Raw genomic sequence first — 15,426 nt, forward strand, 5'->3', positions numbered from 1 at the left:
ACAAGTTCTTACATGGTGAACAAGTTCTTACATAGTGAATTAAGTTCTTACATGGTGAACAGTGCAAGGGCAGTCATATCACAGAAACTTTCGGTTTTGATCACTATGCTCCTTTACTTTTAATCAAGGGAATGAGAAGACAAACTAGTGACTAAGAGAAAATATTTACAGAAAACACAAATGATAAAGGACTGTTACCCAAATTATACAAAGGATTCGTAAAACTCAACAGTAAGAATGCTGATAGACAGTGACTGCAATGGGGTGTGTGTGGGGGGTGATAATATGGGTGAATGTAGTAACCATAATGTTGCTCATGTGAAACCATATGATTGTATATAAAGGATACCTTAAAAAACACACACAAAAAAACAACAGTAAGAAAATTAACAACCCAATTCAAAAAATGAATACATACCTCCTAAAGAAGATAAACATGGTGAGTAAGCACATGAAAAGATTTTCAACAAATCAGAGAATCACAAATGAAACAAGATAGCACACACACCTACTGAAACATCAAAATCCAGAAACCAGACAACACCAAGTGTTAGGATGTGAAGCTACAGGACCTCATGTTCATTACTGGTTGGGATGCAAATGGTACAGTCACTTTGGTAGACAGTTTGGCAGTTTCTTAGAAAACAAATACACTGTCAACCATTTGGTCCAGATATTGTATTCCTTAGTATTTGCCCAAATGAGTTGAAAATTTATGTCCACACAAAAACCTGTACATGGATGTTTACAACTGCTTTTATTTATAATTGCCAGAACTTGGAAGCAACAAAGATGTCCTTTAGGCAAACAGAGAAACGGTGGTACATTTAAGCAATGGAGTATTATTTAGTGCTAAAAAGAAGTGAGTTATCAAACCATGAAAAGGCATAATGGAAACTTAAATACATATTAAGTGAAGAAGCCAATCTGAAAAGTCCGCATACTGTATGATCCCAAATATGTGGCTCTGGAAAAGGCACAACCATGGGGAGAGTAAAAAGATCAGAAGTTGTCAGGGATCAGGGTGTGTGAAGAGGAATGATGACTAGGTGGAGCACAGATGATTTTATGGCAGAGAAACTACTTTGTACAATACTTTAATGGTGGATACATGTCATTATACATTTGTCCAAAACCCATAGAATGTGCAATACCAAGAGTGAACTGTAATGCCAGTTAAGGGCATTGGGTAATAGTGATGTGTCAGTGTAGGTTCATTGATTGCAATGAGTGTACCACTGTGGTGTGGGATGTTGATAATGGAGAATGTTGTTCATGTGTGGGGACAGGGAGTGTATGTACACTCCACTCAATTTTGTTATGAACCTAGAGCTGCTTTAATAAGTTTATTAATAAAAAATTACTTTAAAAAAGTTTTCTTAGGGCCAATTGAAAGGTTTTTTAATAAATATTTCCTTATATACTGTTGAAGACTAGGAAAAAAAGAATGAGTTGTTTTAGTAATGATTTTTATGTAATAATTAACTAGGTGAAGTCTATAAGTAAAATTTCAAGGGATTCAAAAATAAATCCTAGATTTTTATTGAGACAAGATAGTGAAAGAAACAGAAAAATGAACTTTTTAAAAACTAGATGGAATAGCCACACTTCATCTAGAGGGAGAACCTGTCCTAACAGCTTAGTAATATGCTTCCAACAGAGATACTGACTTGGAGAAGAAGAACTTTGGGACTAGAACCACAGAGATCTGGGAGGTAGGGCTGATGAGATACACCCTTATAAAGTTAACATAGTATTATCTGACTCTGAACACATTTTTGTCACTTGGGCACAAGAAGAAATTATGTAAGGTCACTGGTAAATACATTAGGAAATAGGGTCTAAAAGATACTGTATCAGTCTGAACTTCTGGTTGAAAGTCACAAAAATTTGATTCAAAGTGACCTACAAATCTGGGAAGTCTAAGGTTGGAACAGTCGCCATGGACTTAATGTCTCAAGTTTTTAAAAAGTCTGCTTCTTTGTATTAAAGCTTTCCAGCTGCATGTAGGCCTTCTCGGTGGGTGTCCAGGGAAGGGCACAGCCACAGGATTACATCATTATTCTTCAGTGTCAGCCAAGAAGAGATTTTCTCTCACTCAACATCCACATAGTACAAGCAACACTCCTAATTGACCAAGCTTGGGTCACAGGACCTCAACTGGGCCAGTCAGTGGGCAGGCAGGCCTGGTTCCTGCCTATATCCAGAGTATAACATACTATGATTGGAGGTTGGGGAAAAGCAGTTCCTCAAGAGAAATTGATGGTGTTATTAATCAGGAACAGGTGAATTTGGGGCAGAAAAACCAGCAGCTCTCTCCCTCAGACAGCATTATCATCCCAAGAAGGGTGGCAAGACCTATCAGAATCTCTTGCACCAAACCAGATGAGATGGGGTGGGGTTAACCAGGTCAGCACCAAGAGCATGGTCAGGAAAAAAGCAATTAGACAGTAGTCCTCACTTCATTTACATTTCAAATCTACCAACATTTGTGGACCACTGTGCTTATTTCCTTTTGCTGCATAACAAATAACCACAAATTTAGCAGCTTCAAACAACAGAATTATTATATACCACAGTTTCTATGAGACAAGAGTTTAGGTAGCTTAGCAAAGTCCTCTTCTTGGGTCTAACAAGGTAGCAGTCAAGGTATTGGCTGGGTCTGTTCTCATCTGCAAGCGTAACTGTGGAAGAATCCACTTTCAGGCTTACTCGGATCATTGGTCATTTAGAGTATGAGACATCACGATACCTTTGCTATATTCTCTTAGAACAAAGTCAGAGGTACTGCCTTCACTCAAGGGAAGGAGATTCTACAAAGGTGTCACTCCTGAAGTGAGGGTTGCTGGGATCACCTTAGGTTCTGTCCACCATAAGCATCTGTCATGTGTCAGTTCCTGGGTCAAATGCTTTCTCTATGATCTTTCAGTTCATGTAAGCATGTTTTAAAAGAAATCTTTCAGTTGTAAAGTGTTATATAAATGTGAGTTGACATTTAAGACTAATATTATTCTTGTTTCTTGAAAACTTTCTAATGTCTTATTATTTACCATTTTCATTTTCCTATACATCCTAGCATTAAACAGCCTTAAACAAGTTAAAATGCTTATATCAGACAGTAATATTGAAAACAATTTTGGAAATTGGTCCTATTCCTTAGCTGGCCAAGGCACATCCAAAGGAAAAGGAGCTGAAAAAGTGGATCAAATCACTAATCCTTGCATGCCTCTGAATGTCTTTTTTGCTCTCACATTTCACTTACAATTTGGCTGTGTAAAATGTTCTAGGTTAAAAATCATTTTCCTTGGCATATCGCAGCTATTGCTCTAATATCTCTTAGCATCTAATTCCCATTGAGAATTCTAATAGCATTCATATTCCATTCATTACATATGACCTTTTAATTCCCTCTGGAAAACTGTTTTTTCCCTTAAATGGAAATTTATTTTCTTAAAATTCTCGAGGTTAGAAGTCTGAAATCAAGGTTGACAGGGTTTATTTCTTCTGAGGCCTCTCTATTTGGCTCATAGATGGCCATCTTTTCTCTGTTTTTACATGATCTTCCCTTAGTGTGTGGTGTCTGTGTCCTAATCTCTTCTTAGAAGGACACCAGTCATATTGGATTAAGGCTCACCCTAAAGACCTTGTTTTTACTTAATTGCCTCTTTAAGGCTGCTGTCTCCAAATCCAATCGCATTCTGAAATAGAGGGTTAGGGCTTCAACAACTGGATTTTGGGAGGACACAATTCAGCTCATAACACTGTCTCCCTTTTTTTTGTTTTTGTCTCCAAAAGTCTAATTTCGTCCTCTGGAATCTTTTACAATCTTTTTATCCCTGGTGATCTCAAATTCACAATTCTAATCCTTGGTGTAAGTTTTCATTTACTGTTCATGGCATCCCATGCCTCCTTTCAATATAGGGATCAATGCTTCCCACAACCCAGTTCTAAAAAATTTTCTTATATAATTTTTTGCTACTTTCTTCTTTGTTTTCTCCCCTTTTTGTGTGATTCCTGGCCATTGAATATGTCAGACTTCCTGGATTTACCCACCATTATTTTCTATTTCTTCCTCCAACTGCTCTACTTCTGGCATAAGTTCTCATATTTTGGCTTCCGACTCTATTAAACTTTCATGTGTTTAGATTGTCATGTCTTTAATTTCCGAGAGCATTTTTGTTTTCTCTGGGGTTTTTTTACAGTTATAACAATTTTATTGGTGTATAATTTACATACTGTAAAATGAAGCCATCTTCATGATCATCAAAAAGCTTCAACAAAGATCCTGGCGCTGTTGCAGTTGTAGCTGCAGTCATCCCACCGGTTCCTGGACTTGCCATTGGAATGAAGAAGATATCTAAGCTGGCCTGTGCATACAGTAAAACAACAAATTTCACTGGATCTACACTGTTGGAACTCAACCAAGAATTAGGAGAAGTGCAAGTTGCAGTGCTCCAAAATCGTGCGACTATAGACTATCTACTGTTAAAAGAACATATGGGATGTGAACAGTTCCCAGGAATGTGTTGTTTTAATTTGTCTGATTTTTCTCAAACTATTCAAATTCAGTTAGACAATATGCATCATATCATTGATAGTGTTCACAAATGCCTAGGGTACCTAACTAGTTTTCTTGGTTTCACTGGATATGGCTGGTAATTGTAGGTCTGCTTTTGTTTTGTAGCTGTATTCCTATTATGTTAATGTGTGTACGCAATTTAATTAGTAGTTTGTTAAAACCTATACATGCTTATGTTACTCTACAAGAAGATATGTCAAAGAAATAATCAATCTTCCCATGTTTTCTTCCGTCTGCTACTTCTATAGCTTTTCTTCTTCCTTTCTAATTACAACCCTTTAGTAGAATTCGTGCCTCATATTGAAAATTACCGAGTATCATAATTCTTCCAAGTGGTAAAGATACCTCAAGACAAATGCTGGGCATAGAAGCCACAGGGCATAAATCTGCAAAGAAGTAAAAAGCTAACCTTTTCAAAGAATATTGCTTCTCTCTCACTTACCAACTTTACATTTCCCTGTATGGCCCCGGAAGATGACTGGTTAACCAGAGACGGGTAAGATTCCTCAAGGGAGTAACAATCTAAGACAGGCACAGTCGCAGGGGGGCCATCAGGTGAGAAATTGGGGATCAACAGAGGTGAGGCTTAGAACCTCACCCCCCCCGTTTGGAGAAAAATCTTCTGCATCCGTGGATGTTTTGTTGCCCTTGTCTAGCTTGGATTAATACTTAGTCTATAGGCACAGACCTGATCAGATTTTACATGTAAGTATAATTTTTGTGTGTATGTGAAGTTAACATCAAAATTCATTTTTCTCTGTTCAATTCTGTGGTTGTTTTAGCAAAATTTGGTTAAAAGGACATCTTTTACTCACCCAATGATCTGAATTATCTTGGAACCTTTGTTGAAAATCAATTGATGATATATTTTGGGGCTCTCTGTTCTGTTCTATAAATCTCTTTTTATCCTTATGCCAATACTATACTGTTTTATTTTGTAGTAAGTCAGTCCTCCAACTTTATTCTTTCCCAAAATTATGTTGGTTATTCAAGGCACTTTGCATTTCCACATGTATTTTAGAATTCCTTACTTCTAAATCAAAATAATTCTGGGAATTTAACTGGGATTGCATTTAATTTATAGAAAAAAAAATTGAAAAGAATCAGTTTCTTAAAAATTATAAGTCCTATCCATAGCCTGGTTTTCAAAATACTGAAATCTTTTTAATTTCTTTCCACAATGTCCATGAATTTCAGTGTACAAGTGTTCCATATATTTTGTTAAATTCATCCTTAGGTAGTTCAGGTCTTTTCATATTATTCTAAATGTCCTTTTAAAATTTAATTTTCCAACTCCTAGGCATATATGCCCAAGAGAATAAAAACCATACATTCACACAAAAGCTTGTATACAAATATTCATACCAGCATAATTCATAATAGCCAAAAAATGGAAACCCACATATTATATAGTTATAAAAAGGACCAATGCTACAACATGGATGAACATTGAAAACATCATGCCAAGTGGAAAAAGTCAGACACAAAGGCCACACATATTACATGATTCTATTTATATGAAATGTTCAGAATAGGCAAATCCATAGGGACAGAAAGATTAGTGGTTTTCAGGGGCTAGAAAATGTGAAGGGAGAATGAGGAGTGTTTGCCAATGTATATGAGGTTTATTTTGGGGTGATGTAAATGTTCTAGAATTAGAGTGATGATGGTCGCACAATCTCATGAATATATTAAAAAACTACTGAATTGTATACTTTAAGATGACATAACATTTTGTTCGTGTATTACATCTCAATTTTTAAAAATTTCATTTTCCAAATTTTATTTTCACTTTTAGAGTTTATATATGTACATATATAAATGCAATTTATTTTTATTTATTGACCTTGTATCCTTTGATCTTGCTAAATTCAATTATTAGCTGTACTTTTTTCTTTTTGGTAGATTCCTTTGGTATTTTCCATGACATAATCATGCCACTCACAAATAAAGTTTTACTTTTTTCTTTCTATTTTTCTCATATTACACTGGCTAGACCTCCAATACAATGTTGGATAGAATAGTGTGTGAAAGAGATTGAAAGCAAATGTGGTAAATGTTAATGAATGATAAAAGGTATTATTTGTACTATTATTTAATCTTCTTTGTGGTCAAAATTAAAAGTTAAAAAAATCCCCAAGAACTATCTGCCAAACACTGTTTTAAGCAAATACTAAGTTATTTAGTTCTCTTAGCCACCTCTATGAGACACCTTTATTACCCAGTTTTATAAAAGAGGAAACTAAGGCATAGAAAGGTTAAGTAGATTACCCAAGGTCACATAGTAAATAGCAGAAGCAGTATGTGAATCAAGGTTATGTGAATCAAAGCTCCAGAGTCTAGGTTCTTAATCATTGTGCTGTTCTGTCTCTTCAAAAAGTATATCTTCAGTTTTTAACTTTGGTTATAGGTACCTTCAAAAATATCCACCCCTCTAACAATATTTTCCTATTAGGTTAAATTCCTCAACTGGAATTTTTCTTAGCCTTAAGTTTTTGTTTTGTTTGTTTATTCATTTTTTGGGAACTCAAGCATGATAGCTGAAGAAGGGCTACTGAATTTTATTGACTTTGATAGATAAGTGTCTGTAAACACTAGTAGAGAGCTGCCACTCTAATAAAGATGGCCCGGGAGGGGTACAGAGAACCAAGATGGTGGCGTGAGTAGAGCAGCAGAAATCTCCTCCCAAAACCATACATATTTTTGAAAATACAACAAATACAACTATTCCTAAAAGAGACCAAAAGACACAGGACAACAGCCAGACTACATCCACACCTGCGAGAACCCAGCGCCTCGCGAAGGGGGTAAGATACAAGCGCCCCTCCCCCCAGCTCCCAGTGGGAGGAGAGGAGTCGGAGCAGGGAGAGAAAGGGAGCCCAGGACTGCTGAACACCCAGCCCCAGCCATCTGGACCAGAGCGCAGACACACAGTGCATGCGTGGGGTGCTGGATACTAGGGAAACAGGACAGTAAGACCTGTGAGCAGGTCCCCGCAGCCAGCGCCACTGGGACAAAGAAAAGTGAGTGCTTTTTGAAAGTCTTAAAGGGACAGGGACCCCACAGCTGGATGGAAGCGTCCCGGGACACTTAGCCTAGCAGCTGGGAACCCCAGAGAACTCCAGGTGCCCTAAACCCCTGGGCAGCAGCGCAGCTTGGAGGCCCCTCATGGTGACAAACAGCCTCCTGCCCATTCCCCCTCCAACACGGATCCACCATATTGGAGAAGCAGCCTGAGGCTGGCAACGCCCACAGCAACCGAGGAGCTCCACAGCAGCCAGGCAAGAATTAGAAACCCCGCCTGCATGCAGCTACCCACCACAAGCCTCTAGGGGTAGCTGTTCTCCCAGGAGAGGAGGGACACAAACCAGCAAGAAGGGACTTTCTCTTAGCCAACACAAGCGCCAGCTCCCCACAAATACCTCTATTGCCATGAAAAGGCAGAAGAATTTGATACAGACCAAGATCACAAAGGCAAACCCTGAGAAGGAGACAGACCTAACCAATCTCCCTGAAAAATAATTAAAAATAAAGCTCATAACCATGCTGATGGAGCTGCAGAGAAATATGCAAAAGGTAAGGGATGATGTCCAGAAGGAGATTACAGAAATGAAACAATCTCTGGAAGGATTTATAAGCAGAATGGATAAGATGCAAGAGGCCATTGATGGAATAGAAACCAGAGAACAGGAATGCATAGAAGCTGATGCAGAGAGAGATAAAAGGATCTCCAGGAATGAAACAATATTAAGAGAACTGTGTGACCAATCCAAAAGGAACAATATCTGCATTATAGGGATACCAGAAGAAGAAGAGAGAGAAAAAGGGATAGAAAGTGTCTTTGAAGAAATAATTGCTGAAAACTTCCCCAAACTGGGGAAGGAAATAATCAATCAGACCATGGGAGTGCACAGAACCCACAAAAAAAGGGACCCAAGGAGGACAACACCAACACACATAATAATTAAAATGGCAAAGATCAAGGACAAGGACAGAGTATTAAAGGCAGCTAGAGAGAGGAAAAAGGTCACCTACAAAGGAAAACCCACCAGGCAATCATCAGACTTCTCGACAGAAACATTACAGGCCAGAAGAGAATGGCATGATATATTTAATGCAATGAAAAAGAAGGGCCTTGGACCAAGAATACTATCCAGCACGATTATCATTTAAATATGAAAGAGGGATTAAACAATTCCCAGAGAAGCAAAAGTTGAGGGAATTTGCCTCCCACAAACCACCTCTACAGGGTATTTTAGAGGGACTACTCTAGATGGGAGCACTCCTAAGACTAAATAGATGTCACCAGAGAAAATAAAATCACACCAAAGAAAGCAGATGAACCAAATACCAACTAAAGGCAAAAAATAAAATCAACTACCCACAAAAGCAGTTAAAGGAAACACAAATGAGCAGAGAATAAAACACCTGACATATAAAGAATGCAGGAGGAGGAATAAGAAGGGAGAAAAATAAAGAATCATCAGACAGTGTTTAAAATAGCTCAATAAGTGAGTTAAGTTAGACAGTAAGATACTAAAGAAGATAACCTTGAACCTTTGGTAACCACGAATCTAAAGCCTGCAATGGCAATAAGTACATATCTTTCAATAATCACCCTAAATGTAATGGACTGAATGCACCAATCAAAAGACACAGAGTAATAGAATGGATAAAAAAGCAAGACCCATCTCTATGCTGCTTAACAAGAGACTCACCTCAAACCCAAAGACATGCACAGACTAAAAGCCAAGGGATGGAAAAAGATATTTCATGCAAACAACAGGGAGAAAAATGCAGGTGTTGCAGTAGTATCAGACAAAATAGACCTCAAAACAAAGTAACAAAAGATAAAGAAGGACATTACATAATGATAAAGGGCTCAGTCTAACAAGAGGATAGAACCATTATAAATATATATGCACCCAACACAGGAGCACCAACATATGTGAAACAAATACTAACAGAACTAAAGGAGGAAAGAGAATGCAATGCATTCATTTTAGGAGACTTCAACACACCACTCACTCCAAAGGATAGATCCACTGGACAAAAAATAAGTAAGGACACAGAGGCACTGAACAACACACTAGAACAGATGGACCTAATAGACATCTACAGAACTCTACACCCAAAAGCCACCATTTACAATAGCCAAGAAATGGAAGCAACCTAAGTGTCCATCAGTAGATGAATGGATAAAGAAGATGTGATACATATACACAATGGAATATTATTCAGCCATAAGAAGAAAACAAATCCTACCGTTTGCAACAACATGGATGGAGCTAGAGGGTATAAATAAGCCAGGCGGTGGAAGACAAACACCAAATGATTTCACTCATATGTGGAGTATAGGAACAAAGAAAGACTGAAGGAACAAAACAGCAGCAGAATCACAGAACCTAAGAATGGACTAACAGTTACCAAAGGGAAAGGGACCGGGGTGAATGGGCGGGAAGGGAGGGATAAGGGTGGGGAAAAATAAAGGGGGTATTACGACTAGCATGCATAATGTCGGGTGGGGGCACGGGGAGGGCTGTGCAACACAGAGAAGACAAGTAGTTATTCTACAGCATCTTACTACGCTGATGGACAGTACTGTAATGAGGTTTGTGGGGGGGACTTAGTGAAGGGGGACCCTAGTAAACATAATGTTCTTCATGTAATTGTAGATTAATGACCAAAAAAAAAAAAAAAAAGATGGCCCAGGAGGTGAAGATGCTCATTTCATGAGGATGCCTCATATAAGGCTGGGGCAAAGGGACTTTTGTCTAAAACTAGAGAAAAAAAAAAAAGTAAATGGAAAAGGGAACAGTAGTGATCTAAGCTCATCAATTTTATAAAGCAAATGGCACAAATGTGGCTATTGTTACCTTATTTTCAACTGTATAGATCTAAAAGGACACATGCACTCATTGCTGACATGCGTGGATGCAAAATAGTGCTCTCCTGTACTGTGGGTAGGAGAGGAATCCACACAATCTTTCTAGAGAATAATGTATCAGGGACACATTCTGATACATTGTCTTTCTTGACAATATGTATCAGGGACATCAAGGAGCATCAAGGAACCTTGAAGAGCATTCAAGTCCCACAGGAAAGAAAGTCCACTTCTAGGAATGTACCCTAAATAATCAAAGGGTTTATATGTTTTCAGAAAGTTGACCATACAATATTTTCAGAAAGCAAAAAATTGGAAAAAACTTGAATGACCAATTACAGACAAATTAGTTACATTATGGCAGGTCAATATAATAGACTATGATGTAGCTATCAGAATTTTAATGAAATGAGAAAACTTTTATAGATAAAATGTTAGCACCCAGTTTTATCCAGTCACCCTCCCATTTCATGCATATCAGCAATTTTCATTTCTGTGTCCAGTTTTCCATTTCTTGCATGGCTTCTAGTTACTTGTCTGGCCCTCCTGGTCATTGTGAAACTATCTTCATAGAGGCCTTGGAGTTCTACAAGTTGCCTTGAGAATTGGGAGTGGGAAGCAAGGGAGAGGGCCAGCAAGCCTCAGGATTCCACTTTTATCATGTATTATGTACTAAAGGGGCCAATAAGCTTTTGTTTGGAAGGACACCAGTGTTTAAATAAAAGACCCAAACCCACTGGTTTCACCTCATGTATTAAGAGCTTCTTTGGGATTGTATGTCCCAGTTCTGACTTCTTGAGCATACTCTCAGGATGTAACTTAGCCCTTTTAGTGGTGTTCTTTCAGTCTGCCTAGTCCCCTTAGCCAATCTATAGCTGACAGGAGCATATTCCATAACTACTTAGGCTTGGGGACAGTCACTTATGAAAAGACATACATAAAAACTTAAATTATAACTTTAAAATTAAGTAGTCCTATCAAGCAATAACATGTTTCCCCAAAAGCAGAATCTGAAACAATGATTTGGGTGCAGGTAGTTTAATTGGGAGGCCGCAAGAATATCAGAGAAAGGAGAGAGATAAGACAGGAGGACAAGCCAAGGACAAATTATCAAAGTTACTGTTATTGGCAACAAGGGCTCACTTCCATGAAGCCAACTGGAAGGGCACAAAATGCCTCCTATAAAAGCCCACCTGGAAGCTGAGAGGCTGGAGTCTTTATCTACTGATTTCTATTCTCCATTGATTGAAATTTTCTCCTGATGGGGAGATGCAGACTCCCCTGCAGGCCAGGGAGCTCCAATGGTGTCAAAGAAAGAATAATGAAGAAACACACATAGCAGGGTCTTGGGGTAGGCTGCTGAGGGCATCAAGTAAGTCAAAACTACCTTAGGGGATGTGATGTGGACAGTAGAGGGGTCTGATACAACATGTCATGAGCAGTGTTTCCTCTGAGTGTTTAAAGTTGTGAGCAAGCAGCCATATTACATGAGCAATAGAAAAATGAGTACACATAAATATAATAAAATGGGCAGAATGAATAGTCTTGTGCTTACTTTGTTGCTTTCATAAATGCTTTTGATGAGTGAATTTTCTGTGTGTGTATAACTCTTGAAGCAGCCGAATTTCCACTTGTCCTCTGAACAGAAAAAGCACACATGGAAGCAGAAGAAACTTGAAGATGTGTTGAGCAAGAGACTATGTTTCCCCAGAATTTGCAAAAATTTGGGCCAGGGTTTTGGACCTCTACAAGATGTTTGAGCTTACTTTATCTGGTCTTAAGTACTGAGAAATTCCATATGACCAAATTGAATCTAATACAACTAATGACATGCTTAGTACTTAGTATACACATAATAACATTAACGTGCATTATAAGTAGGTGAAATCTAGATCTTTCCCAACAAGCTTCCTTTACCACCACCAAATTGAGGGCTTTGGGATAAAGGTAACAGAGAAGTAACAAGAGAAGGGAGAGGATACAAACCAGCCAGACAGTGGGCTTTCTGCTCATGTGGAGCATGCTTTAGTGCCTTACACCTAGGTTGTAGCTGAGAGAAACTGGAGGCTTGAGAACACATGCTCTACCACTCTTGGTATGAAGTTCAGTTCTCTGAAAAATATTTGCCTCAAGTGGTGTTTGCAAACAACCAGGACAATAGGAGTATAATGGGACTGCCCTAAGTAGTAAGATATTTTTTCTTTTCTTCTTGTTGTTGGTGGTGTTATGTGTGTGTCTTATGGAGGGACTGTGCTTCTTATGTTGGTCCACCAGTGACTCATCAAGGCTGATGATGTAGACTAGTGGGACATTGGGAAGGGCAAGGGAATGTTTTCTATAACTTTGATCATGCCACTCCCTGCTTAAGTGGTTATCATTGCTCCTTATTGTGAGGAAGTATACGAAAGTAATACAATGTTTTGATTTGGTGCCAAAGATGGGACTATCTGAACATCAAAATAAATATGGTAATGGATTATAATCCTGTGTTCAAGAACCCTCAAGATCATCCCCACTAGTGCAATGATTTGCTAGAAAAACTCAAAGGTCAGAAAAGCTGTTATTCTGATGGTTACATTTTGTTGCAGTGAAAGGATATAGATAAAAATCAGCAATGGAAAAAGGCACATAGTGTAGAGTGTAAGGGAGACCAGGTGCAAGCTTGCAGTTATCCTCTCCTAGAGGAATGTGGTAGACGTTAGTCTTGTGAAGTATTGCCAACCAGGGAAGTTCACTTGAGCTTTAGTGTCCAAGGGTTTTTACTGCTTGTCACATGGGCATGGCTGACTGCCCTGATGGCTGTCCTTGATTCTACAGCTCCTCCAAAGGTCAAGCTGATACTGTGTTCTGAAGCCTCCACCATAAATCACATTAACATAAACTTTCTGGTGTGGCCCCAGGCTTCAGGTAAACAAAAACACTCTTAATAGGCAGGATATTCCAAGTGCTTAGAAGTTATTGCCCTGGAGCATAGCAAGGGCCAAATCTTTTTTTTAAATGGACAGGGTTTGGACAACCTGGAGCTGCTGAGTTATTCCTTTACTGCACAAATCCATTGAATAAAATAAAAATCCATGAGTCTATAGTGAGATAGATAGATAGATAGATAGATAGATAGATAGATAGATGATAGAGGATAAGGAAAATTCCCTCTTGTAGAAAAATGATTAATAATGATTATAGAAGAAATAATGGAGTTAGAAAAGTCAGTATTTGGTAACCATAACAGTAATCGCTTCAAGAAAGAATGATTTATGGATGTTGTAGTGAGTTCATTGGTACCTCCCAAAAATATGTCCATGTCCTTCTCCTTGGAACATGTGAATGTGAGTTTATTTGGAAAAGGGATCTTTGCCAATATAAGTAAATTAAGGATCTTGAGATGAAATCATCCTGGCCCTAAATCCAATGACAAGTGTTCTCATAAAAGAGAGAAGGCAATGTGAAGACAGAGGCAGAGACTGGAGTGATGTGGCCACAAACCAAGGAATGTCACCAGAAGCTGGAAGAGGCCTACAGAATTGAGACAATAAATTTCTGTTGTTTGAAGCAACACAGTTTGTGCTAATTTGTTTCAGCAGCCATAGGAAACTAATGCTGATGCTAAAATCAGTGGTGAAAGAATACCTCAGGAATTTACATAGTCTTAAAGTACCCACAAAATACTTATTAATCATAAAGGAAAGTATAGTAATTCTTCAGTAGAGAAACCTGGCAGTAGCTCTTTAACCAAGCTTTCTGGGTTTTGGAGTCAAATACAGCTGCTTTGAAGCTTTACTTGCACCATCATCCATTTATATTAGCTTGCATGATTTGGGGAATTGCTTAATTTCAATTTCTTAAACCTCGATTTCTTGTAAATTAGGGATAACAATAACCCACAACCATATCTTAAGGATATTTTGAGGATGAAATGATACAATCCATGTAAAGCCCATAGCACAGGAACTAACACATATGTATTCAGTACATATTGGTTATTCTGATGAGAATAGCTATCATCTACAGAATGAGGTTTAAATTTCCTGTAATCTATCCAGGGAGATAAAAGATACACTCAACAAAAGACTTCATGATCAGGCCACACCTCTATCTTTCCAGCTCATACTTACATTGTGCTTCATCCCCAGACCTCCAGGTCTCTAAGCATTCAATCTTGGTTCTTCCAGATCCATGATTAGCTAAATCATTCACCAGGGCCTAAGAGTCCAACCATATACATAGTTCAGGCTACTTCCTATGCTTACAAAATTAATGATCAAGTATACTTCTTGAAACTTTGCTCACTGGGAGGAATGTGACTTATCATTGCCTTTCAGTGGCACCTCTGAGTGAGGCTGCAGCTTCCAAAGAAGCAGACTTAAATGCATTTCTTCTGAGTCCGTTACTGTCTCCCTGTGGGGTAAGACAGGCAGCAGAGAGAGCAGCTGAAGAAAACTGATAGGGTCAAGAGAGACAGAGAAAATGACAGTGAAACTTTCATTTCTGAACTTGACCTAAGGGACTGAAATTAGGGCTGTCCTGGCAAAGACAGGGCTTATAGTTCCCCCCAGTGCCAGAAAAGAAAGGAAAAAATGGAAAACTAAGCTCCTTTTTTTATTCAACCCACTTCTCACAAAACGTATGCCTCATATTCTTAGTTAAACCACAAACTTGACCTTCTTGGATTTTTCTAACAATGGTTGGTCTATTTGTAACAACATTGGAATATACGGATATACGGACTACCCCAAATTCTGCATTTCCCAACAAGTCTATAAACAAGACTACCTCAGAGGGGATTGTTGGGTCCATGTAATTGACCTCCAAATAACCGGGAGACACGTGGATGCAAAAACAAGAGCATTTATTGGGTAGCCAGCATGCTGGGGTCTCGCACTCACAGGTGGAGACCCCAAAGTACAAGCTCATTCTTCTTTTATACACAGGAATGAGGCCGTGCACAGAGCAGGCTGTGCACAGA

This window comes from Manis pentadactyla, chromosome 9, assembly GCF_030020395.1.
Source record: "Manis pentadactyla isolate mManPen7 chromosome 9, mManPen7.hap1, whole genome shotgun sequence".
In the NCBI taxonomy this organism is placed as follows: Eukaryota; Metazoa; Chordata; class Mammalia; order Pholidota; family Manidae; genus Manis; species Manis pentadactyla.